This window comes from Dasypus novemcinctus, chromosome 18 (genome assembly GCF_030445035.2).
Source record: "Dasypus novemcinctus isolate mDasNov1 chromosome 18, mDasNov1.1.hap2, whole genome shotgun sequence".
Taxonomy (NCBI): domain Eukaryota; kingdom Metazoa; phylum Chordata; class Mammalia; order Cingulata; family Dasypodidae; genus Dasypus; species Dasypus novemcinctus.
Window position 1 is genome coordinate 12,066,187 of NC_080690.1, and position 10,406 is coordinate 12,076,592.

A 10,406-nucleotide genomic window follows, 5' to 3' on the forward strand; every position below is an offset into this window, starting at 1 on the left:
AAGATTCATTCTAGGACATGATTTAAATATTTTTAGATTCATTGAGACTTGTGTTTTGGCCTAACATATATATCTATCCTGGAGAATGACCCATATGCACTAGAGGTAAATTAATATTCTACTGATTTTGGGTGAAGTGTTCTATCTATGTGTGTTATTTCTAGTTGGTTTCTAGTTGTTTTAATTGGCTAGGCTGCCTGAATGCAAAATACAAGAAATGTGTTGCCTTAACAATGATGATTTATTTGCTTGCAAGCTTACAGTTCTGAGGCCATGAAAATGTCCAAATGAAGACCTCATCAGGGGATGCTTTCTCCCCATAGACCAGCTGCTGGTGATCCTGGACTCCTTTCTCACATGGCAAGGCACCTGGTGGCATCTATGGGGGCTCTCCCTCCTCTGCTGGGTTTCCCTGCCTTCATTTCCTGCTTCATGGTTTTCGCTCTGTTTCTGTATTCCATTTGTTTAAGTTTCTGGCTTCCAGGGCTTTCTCATCTTCTCGGTGTTTCTTTCTGTCTCTTATCCTGCTTATAAAGGACTCCAATAAGAGGATTAAGACACATCCAGAGTCACACACTACTAAAGTAAACTAATAAAAAGTTCCCACCTACAATAAATTTATAACCACAGGAATGGATTAGCCTTCAGGACATGATTTTCTGGTATCCATAAAAGCTTCAAACTACCACAATAGTATAACCCAAGTCTTCTATTTCCTTACTGATCTTCTCTCTAGATGGTGTATCCCATTATTGAAAGGAGTACATTGACGTCTCCTATGAATGTAGAACCATCTGTTTTTCCCTTCAAATATGTTGATTTTTGTTTCATATATTTTGAGGCTCTGCTATTAGATGCATATATATTTATAAATTATATTTTCTTATTGAATTGAATTCTTTATCAGGGTATGATGACCTTCTGGGTCCCTTGTAACAGTTTTTGATTTAAAGACTATTTTATTTAATATTATTATGGCTTCTCCAGCTCTCTTGCTTATTATTCATGGTATATACTTTTTCTATTCTTTCACTTTCTGCATATTCGTATCTTTCATTATATTTGCAAAGTGTTTTGACATTATTTTCTTTGAATGATATTTCTGCTCTTTTTCTCTTTCTTCTCCTTATGGGACTATGCTAATGCATATATTGGTATTCTTGATGATGTTCCACAAGTTTCTTAGGCTCTGTTTAGTTTTTCAGATTTTTTTTTCTTTTTTCTCCTCAGCCTGAATCATTTCAGTTGTCTCGTCCTCATGCTCACTAATTCTTTCTTCTGCCCGTCTCAATCTGCTATTGAAACCCTCTACAGAATTTTTCATTTCAGTGTTGGTCTTCAACTCCAGTATTTTTTTATTTAGTTCCTTTTAAAAATTTCTTTCTCTTTATTGATTATTCTCATGTCATTCATTTATCATTTCTTTCTTCATGTTTTCCTTATCTCCTTAAGCATACTAAAGATCAACTTTTAAAATATCAAATGTAATATTTTTATTTGGAAGAATATACCAGTAGTTAAACCAGTAATTTAGTTTAAGTAGAAATTATACAATTCAATATACTAAAGGAAATTTTCATATTAAAATTCTAAAATATTTGAATGGTTGATTTTTCTGGCCCACTGTTTAATCAACCTTTTCCTAACCTGAGCTAGTGATTAAATCCTGACATTCCAAACTGTAGATAAAGGTGAACATAGAATACTCCAGGCAGCCAGTATGGAAGAGATTCATTCAACAAAGGTGATTATATAGTCTATAAAGTGAATCATGTTCTTTCATTGAGGGGGTCAGGTTTGTTTATAATGCTATGAGAGAGATGGGAGAGGGGGAGTCCCTGGAGTTGGGACTCTCAAGGCATAGCTCAATACTGTTTGAGAGTTGGGCTTCACAGGGGTCTCTTCTCTAGTGCATTCCCCTGCATGGGTGAAGTGCCTTAGGTCTTGGCCAGGGAAGTTTCTGAGGAGAATAATTTCTCCCTCATTTATGAGATCCTCTGAGTTCACATTTGCAGATCCTATTACTATCTTCTCCATTCCCTTCAATATTGTCACTTGTCAGGGCTGACAGAGTTATTCTCCAAATTTCTCCAACTCATCTACTATCTGCCCCGTGTGGCTCTCAAACCCCTAAATCCTAAATATTCAAGGGCTCTTTTCTGTGAGAGGAACTGGTTTCCCACTTTAAGTTCTGTAGGTTGAATTTATTCAGAAAGGAATATATCTGAAGTCTTCAAAAGTGAAATTATACTTTCACTTTCCTTGCATTGTGCTATGGAAATAAAAGACTCAGAGGTTTATTCTTGCAGATCCATTAGCTTGCAAGTTTAGGGTCCTGAGAGAATATTTTTAGAAGCACTTTTACTTACAGCCTTTAAAAAATGCCAATTAGTCTTTGTACCTCAAGATCATCAGAATGATAGCTGATACTTGTATGAAATCTACAACTGTCCTCCAGGAAGCATTAGTATTTACAGGGTGCTTTGGGTGATGTTAGTCACCAGAAGCATTTGTGGACAGACTGCCACAGTCTGGCAACTAGGATGGCAACTAGGACAGAAAGGATGAAGGCTGTTGGTCCCATGGCATGTCTGAGTGAGGACCCACCCCTGCAGGCCAGGTCCTAAGGTCCCACTGGGGATGGGTGCCCATGCACTCCATTCTGGGGCTTCAGATCTCTATGGGAGCTGGAGGAGACCTGGCCTCATCGCTTTGGACAACTGGTAGTCTTAGCAGCACTGAGCAACCTGGCCACCAGGCCTGCCTGTAGTACATTCCTCCCAGAATAATGGCCACGGGGCCAAGTTGTATAAATGGTGGGCAGCAAGGACTGTGGAGCTTGATCATAGTACATGCCCTTACTTTATCTTACTACTTTTGGTAGGGATTTGAAATTATTAGTTCATTAACCATTCAAGGGAAGGAATAATTCACTAGAAGCAGCTAGGAGGTTGAGCAGGACCATTCTTCAGTAGTAGCCAGGCTTGATCAGCACAGCTTGAAGATCAGTTTTTAAGTCTTTGACCAATACGTCCAAACGCTGGTCATCTTTGTTGATGGTTTCTAATTTTTATCTTGCTCCTTTGTATGGGCCATTATTTTCCTGTTTCTTCGTCTTGTAATCTTTTGTTGCACAGCATACATTTTAATATTTTAGTGCATTGGATTAAGTCCCTTTCCTGTCAATCCCTTATTATTTGTAGTGAAGTGAATGATCTGCTCTGTCTTTTCTGAGCCTGTGTCTTGTCCTGGGCTTCTGCTCACTCATGGCCTTAGGAATTCCACTATTTACAGTAGAGCATGCCATCTTTTGCCCAAGGCTGTTGACTTAATTGGTTCTCACACAGTTTTGACTCTTCATAACCTGCTTCTGTCTGCATGGCAAGTTATGGGAGGGTAAGCCAGAGATGAGTTTACTGGTTTTATTCTTCCTGGCTCCCACCCAATAGATTGGCTATGAAATACGGGCACCCCGATACGTGTGTGGGTATTACTCTGATTCTTCCAGAAGATGGCCAGAGACCCATAATGAGAGTGCAGGATGGCTCCAACCATGACAGGTTGGAAATGGGGGAAGGGCCAGCAAGTGTGCCATGAGCTTTACCTACTGTTTTTTTAAAAGTGTGTTTTCTTAATTTTGTACTTTCCCAGGTACTGCAACCCTTTATCTGTTTTCTAGAGTAATGAGGAAGGAAGCTGTATCAGCTTTTGCTGCTTGTTCAAAGATTCTGTGGGGGAACAGAACCCTGAAGCATTTCATGCTCCCATTTTTCTTGACCAGAAGCCAATGAGTTATCTCTTTTGAGTTGAGTCTAAAGAAAATTTAGAATATTGGGAAAGAATAAAACACCTTTTTCTCTCACCAAGAAGAGGAACACCAGGGAACATTTATAATCTTTAAAAGACTGAGGCAATGAAAAGTTCACTTTTTGGAATGCCAATTTTCTTCAATAACTGCCTGTAGACTATTAGGAAAGTAACTGCCCATCTGAATGGCAGTATAAATAGCTGCTGCAAGAAAAAAGATTGAGAATGTCAATGTGACTTTTTAAAAATTTGGAGTTCTGGGCAAGTTTAGAAATGGAAGTTTATAGTCCTTTGACATTAGGCCCTAAAGAATGATAAGTCATGTAAAGAAACCGTGTATCCAAATCCCCACATGGAACTGGGATATCTAAGTACAAAGATACAACTAATGATTATAAAAGGGACAAAGAACAATATTTGCTGAACACAACCCTGCAAAAATGTTTATGGAAATCTTAGTAGTCAACTGTATTAATATCAGCCTATAGAACATTATTCAAATAGCTGGGTATTATGAAGCATAGGACCACTATTTGGGGCTTGTTTCAGTTTGCTAGGCTGCTGAAAGCAGATACCATAAAATAGGTTGGCTTTTAACAGTGGAAATTTATTAGCTTAAAGCTTACAGTTTTGAGACTGATAAAAATATGCAAAACTTTGCAAAATTACGGCATCATCAGGCTACCCTTTCTTCCTAAAGACCAGCTCCTGGTGATCCTGGCATATGGCAGTGTCTGCTGATCTCTCCCTTCTCTTCTGGGTTTCTTGTTTTTTCAGCTTCTAGCTTCTCTGGCTTTCTCTCTCTTTGTCTGAATTTCATTCTCTTATAAAGGACTCAAGTAAGAGGATTAAGACCTACTCTGAATGCGATGGATTCCATCTTAAGATCCTACTCACCAAAAGATCCTACTTACAATGGGTTCAAAACCACAGGAATGGATTAACTTTAAGAACATACTATTATGGGGTACACACAGCTTCAAACCACCACAGAGGACAAGAGTTTTCAAAGGCAACAGATAAGGGGATATACACTTAGTTTAAATTTCCACTTTTCCATAGCCCTTTATTAGTCCGAATCACTTTTAATCATGGAGTGCTGACAGCTTTTAAGCCTCATCTCTCCTTTCTGCCCCACATCTGAACAAGTTGATTAAAAGTCCAGGTGCTCAGTCCTTTGATGCCAGTGGGAATTTCAAACCAAACAAGCCTTGTCCCATGCACGGGGAAGCTCATCACATCTAATCCCAATAAACATAAAACTCCAAATCAGTCTTCCTCTCCTGCTCTCTCAAGCCATTCTTTGTCCAGCTTGGGAGCCTAGCCTTCTTCCTCAGAAAGACTTATTATATGAGAAATAAATCTTTTCATATTCTATTAGTCCATTTGTATATCATCAGTTTCAATACTCAAACTAAATTTTGACAGGGTTGGGGGTAATTCTATCTTGCCCCTGTGGGATGACAACACTCCCCATAGCATGAGTCTCCAGACTCAATTAACATTATTTTTTATGCACACGATGCTCACATGATATTTATTGCATATGTAAAATTAAAGAGGACAAATTAAAAAACACAATAGTATGTAGGTTCTTCTGTTTAGACAGAAAGATTGGTGTAGCTTTTTTTTCCTGGAATATAAGCATTTAAAATCCACCAAGGAAATTTATAAATATGAATTATGGTTTTTGGCATCATATACAATTGATTCTCACATAATGTTTTGTGGATATTGAAAATGGGTATTTATACAGCTCACAGACCATAGATCTGCTTTGAGGTATTTCTTTTACCACCAAACTCATTTAACCAGTGAGATAATTTTCATTAGTCTGCTTTTAACAAGAACACAGCACTGCCCCAGAGCTTGTTCCCTGGTGCCCATTGACTTCCATGAATAAGTTACCTCTAGTTACCTCTAGTAAGGTAACTACCATAACCTAGCCTAGTCAAACCAAGTCAACCCATTCAAGTACTGTGCCTTATGAAAGGAACAGACTTAAAAAGGTGATGATGAATTCAAGATTACTTGTAGTATGTTTCTCTTTGGGGATTTTCAAAGTCACAATGGCCCAGCTCTTGAAGAATTCAACATAGTTATGGATTCTACATTTCAAGCCACATAAAACTTGTGTCAGTGACTAAAAAGAATAAGATGCCTCTTGCCAAGCAACTAATCCCAATTCAAGAACTTTGAAAATAGCTATAATGAAAATCACATCAGGAGAAGGACATCAGATGCCCATTAAGAAAACAAAGCGTAATGAGAGACTACTTTTTTCTATTAAAAGGATCCAAATCACAGACTATTGAAGACACTTTATAGGACACTGTTTCTTTCTTCCTTCCTTTCTTTTTTAAAGGTCAGGCACATTGATGCAACAACACAAAGAAAATATTAAAAATAGAATGTGTCTTATAATTCAATCTTTTTCAATATGCATTATTACTGCTTAAGCCTTGTTCCTATGATTATATATTTTAAGTAGGTATAAATCTTTTTATGTTCTCTTTTATTTTAATAGATCATATATTTTTCTTCTTGAAAGCATAGTTTCCAAAATGATAGTTTTAAAATAACTTCACAACAATGCATATGGTTCATGAATCACTTTCTATAGAACTATTTCCCTTGAATTAGGCATTTTAAAGATTTTCTTTTTTTTCCCTTATAATTACATATAACAATGGTTTTATCTAGTGTAGAGTCCACCTATAAGTTGAATCTTTTCAGAAATGGGTAAAAGTGATAAATGAATACCCATTCTAGTGCACCCTTCTAGGTTCTTTCTGCCTGTCATTGACTTTGAGCTAATTTACAACTCTTAAGTTGTAGAAAACTGAGAATAATGCAAATTATCATTGTTATAAAAATGTAAATAAATTTTGTCCAATGGAAATACTATTGTTTGTTGGCCTCTGGCTATTCACTAGTATTGCATCTATTTTTAATTAATTTTAGTATTCCTGATTGCGTATATACTTGTGTCTTAGAATATTTTTGATCAAATTGTCAATTCTTACTGATCCCTTCATTAAAAACTTAAATAACATTTTTCATAAGTGATAATTTTATATTTTCATGAGAGTCATGATTTTTTTTTTTTTGAAAACATATTTTAACACTAGGGAACAATAGCTGCTTAGTTATAAACCCTTTAATAAATGCCACATTTGGCATTTCACAGGTTTCTAACAACACTGACTTTCAATGACATAATTTTGTTGTTATCCAGCCTGATTCAAGTCCACAAAGTTTAATTGAATCCTTATTCCATGCACATATATCAGCCGTTAGTAAGATCTACCTGATAGTCCATATGGATGCAATGATAACTTCAAGTCTGGCTATGTTAGTGTTATAATATATATAATGGAAGCCTGTGCAAAATGCCTCAGGAGACTGAAGAAGGATCAATTAATTTCCATTGGACAAAATGTGTTATGTTTCACCTTAAGGCAGTATTTGAACTGAGACTGGTAGAATTAGTAAGATTTTTTAAAAAGCAATTTTGTTGGGATATATTCACATACCATACAGTCCATCTAAAGTGTGAATTCAATGGCTTTTGATATAATCACAGAGTTGTGCATTCATCAGTACAATCAATTTTAGAACATTTTCATTACTCCAAAAAAGAAAAAATACCTCTCAGCAGTCACCTTTCAATTGCTCTATTTTTCCTCTGCCATACATAACTGCTAATCTAATTTTGTCTCTATAATTTTATTTATATTTACATTTTATATAAATTGAATTAAACAATACATAGTACTTTGTGTCTGGTTTCTTTCACTTAGCACAGGTTTTTTTTTTAACAGTTGATTGAAAAATATTAATATATTTCTATTCACTACAATCCATGGTTTGCTTTAGGCCATAGTTTGCTTTAGGTGTATTTTTGCCCAAATACCACCCTATAATTAACATCTTGTAATATTAACGTACATTTGTTTTGATTCATGGAAGAACATTCTTATATTTGCGCTACTGGCCACACTTATCATCCCCAACAGGGTTCATGATGCTATCCAGTTCCATACTTCATTCTTTAACTTTTCTTTCCCTTTCAACCACAATCATACCCACATATAAGTGCTGTTAATTATATTTCTTACAATGTGCTATCATAACCTCTACCCATTTCCAAACATTTACAATCAACCTTATTACATATTCTGAACAAATTAAGCCTCAGCTCCCCATTCTCTATCCTTATTCTACCTTCTGGTGACCTATAGTCTAAATATTAACTCCAGGAGTATGCTTATTATATTTAGTTCATATTTCTGAAATCATAGAATATTTGTCTTTTTTATTCTGGCTTATTTCATTCAACATTATGTCCTCAAGTTTCATCCATGTTGTTATATGCCTAAGACTTTATCTCTTCTTACAACTGAATAATATTCCATTGTATCTATATACCACATTTTGTTTATCTATTCATCGGTTGATGGACACATATGCATCTTTTGGCAATTGTGAATAATGCCACTAGGGATATAGATGTTAATGTCCCTGCTTTCAATTATTCTGTGTATTTATCTAGTACTGGGATTGACAGGTCATTTGGCAGATCCATATGTAACTTCCTAAGGAACTTCCAAAAGTCTTCCACAATGGAAGCACCATTCTGCATTCCCACAAGTGGTCCTATTTCTCCACGTCCTCTCCAACACTTGTAGTTTTGTTTTTTTTTTAGTAGTGATCATTCTAGTAGGTATGAAATGATATCTCATTGTGGTTTTGATTTGCATTTCCCTAATAGCTAGTGATGTTGAACATCTTTTCATGTGCTTTTCTACCATTTGTAGTTCCTCTTTGGAAAAAATGTCTTTTCAAGTCTTTTGTACATTTTTCAATTGGGTTGTTTATCTTTTTATCATTGAGTTGTAGGATCTCTTTATAAATCATGGATTTTAAACCCTTATCAGATATGTGGCTTCCGAATATATTCTCCCATTGAGTAGGTTGCTTTTTCACCTTCTTGACAAAGTCCTTTGAAACATAACATTATTTAATTTTGAGGAGGTCCCATTTACCTATTTTTTTCTTTCATTGCTTGCACTTGGGGTGTAAGTTCTAAGGAACCATGTTCTATCATAAAGTCTTGAAGATGCTTTCCTACATTTTCTTCTAAGAGTTTTATGGTTCTTGCTTTTATATTTAGGTATTTGATCCATTTTGTGTTAATTTTTATATAAGATATGGGTACTCTTTCTTTCTTTTGGATATGGATATCCAATTCTCCTAGCATCATTTGTTGAAGAGACTGTTCTGTCCCAGATGAGTGGACATGGTATAGCCTTGAAAAAATCAGTTGACCATAGAGGTGAGAGCCCATTTCTGAACTTTCAATTTGATTCCGTCTATCAACATGCCTATCCCTATGCCAATAACATGATGTTTTGACCAGTGTAGCTTTGTAATATGATTTTTAAATTTTATTTATTTTATTTATTTTGTCTTTATTTATTTTTTTAATGTTACATTAAAAAAATACGAGCTCCCCATATACCCCCACCCCCCTCACTCTACTCCTCCCCCCATAAAAACAACCTCCTCCATCATCATGAGATATTCATTGCACTTGGTGAATACATCTCTGAGCACCACTGCACCTCATGGTCAATGGGCCACATCATAGCCCACACTCTCCCACGGTCCACCTGTGGGCCATGGGAGGACATACAATGTCCGGTAACTTTCCCTGCAGCACCACCCAGGACAACTCCAAGTCCCCAAAACACCTCCATATCACATCTCTTCCTCCCACTCCCTACCCCCAGCAGACACCATGGCCACTTTCTCCACACCAAGGCCACATTTTCTTTGATTACTAATCACAATAGTTCATGAATAGAATATCAGTAAGTCCACTCTAATCCATACTTTATTCCTCCTGTGGACCCTAGAATGTTTGTGTCCACTTCACATCTATATCAAGAGGGGGCTTAGATTCCACATGAATGCTGGATGCTACTCTCTGGCTTCCAGCTGTAGGCACTCTTGGCTCCCTGGTGTGGTGGTTGACCTTCTTCACCTCCATGTTAGCTGAGTGGGGTAAGTCCAATAAACCAGAGTGTAGGAGTTGCAAGTCTGCTGAGGTCTGAATCTCTGGACTGACCATGTGTAATATGTTTTAAAATCAGGAATTGCAAGTCTTCCAACTTTGTTATTTCCCTCCCCCCACAAGATATTTTTTGGCTATTTGGGGCCCTTTTCCCTTTCAAATAAATTTGGCAATCAACTTTCCCATTTCTGTGAAGTAGGCTGTTGGAATTTTTATTGGGACTGCATTGAATCTGTAAATCAAGGTGGGTAGAATTGACATCTTAATGATATTAAGTCTTCCTATCCATGGATGTCCTTCCATTTTTTTAGGTCTTCTTTGATTTCTTTCAGCAATGGTTTGTAGTTTCTGAGAACAGGTCCTTTACAGTTTTGGTTAAATGTATTCCTAGATATTTGATTCTTTTAGTTGGTATTGTAAATGAAATTTCTCTTCTTGATTTCATCCTCAGATTGCTCATAATAGCGTATAGAAACACTACTGATTTTTTTGTTGTTCATCTTTTATCCTATCAATTTAC